The sequence below is a fragment of the Propithecus coquereli genome, unplaced genomic scaffold, assembly GCF_000956105.1.
Source record: "Propithecus coquereli isolate 6110/MARCELLA unplaced genomic scaffold, Pcoq_1.0 Scaffold298, whole genome shotgun sequence".
Taxonomy (NCBI): Eukaryota; Metazoa; Chordata; class Mammalia; order Primates; family Indriidae; genus Propithecus; species Propithecus coquereli.
Window position 1 is genome coordinate 754,217 of NW_012148596.1, and position 954 is coordinate 755,170.

Below are 954 nucleotides of genomic sequence, written 5' to 3' on the forward strand. Positions count from 1 at the left end.
AGAAGGAAGAAGAAATATATATGTTGGCCATTTTAAAAAGGAGCCATTTAAATACATAGCATTTCATATGTAAATTCTCGTTGTGTGTATCTTTTATTTATTTAAATATAGATCTGAGTATTTTACAATGAGAGATATTTGGATACCACTTGGATATTTAAAAAAATGTATGCAGCAAGAAAGACTCATGTCTTCAAAACAGTGTTGCAGAAAAAAATTAAAATGAAAAAAAAAAAAGACTTAGAGGGAGTAAATGACTTAATTCCATTAAATTACTTAGGACACTTACCCTATTCCCATCTAACACAATTCGATCACTTTGTTTACTTATTGGCTCTTAAACCTCTGGGTAAAAAGGAAGTTATGACTCAATGTCACTTATCGGTATTATTTCTGTATTTTATTGTTGATGAATATATTACTGAGAATTCATCATTCTTATTTGAGTCAAAAATGTGAGAGATGCTAATTAATAATAAATATACGAAAGGTCAAGTTTTAAAACTGTCTGACCATCATCAGCTAAGCCCACTTGTAGCACACTCTAGTATAACTTTAATATCAAGATCTTCTTGAAGGGCCCATATCATTCACTTACATGTAACTTTAGGAAACCTAACATTTATTAGATACTTAAGAGAAGTACTTTTCAGAAAGTAACCATGTAATAGGCACATGGTTACAAACGAATAGTACAGAACAGCAGGAAGGAATTATTATACAAAGAAAATAACAGCTTCTTAATCTACACCTCTCCACCCCTACCAATCCTACTTCTCTAGAAGATACCACTTTGTTTCATTTCTGGGTTTTGTTCTTTTGATGGTTACCTCCACATCTCAGGTATTTCTTGACATAATTTTTTTTTTTTGAGACAGAGTCTCACTGTGTTGCCCGGGCTAGAGTGCTGTGGCGTCATCCTAGCTCACAGCAACCTCAAACTCCTGGGCTCAA

At 33.0% G+C, this 954-nt stretch overlaps 1 protein-coding gene across 1 annotated transcript in view; it reads right to left on the bottom strand.

Moving 5' to 3' along the window:
- Positions 1-954, bottom strand: part of ROCK2 (Rho-associated, coiled-coil containing protein kinase 2) — a 205,080-nt gene that overhangs the window by 25,365 nt on the left and 178,761 nt on the right. The gene's annotated exons all lie outside the window — the stretch shown is intronic.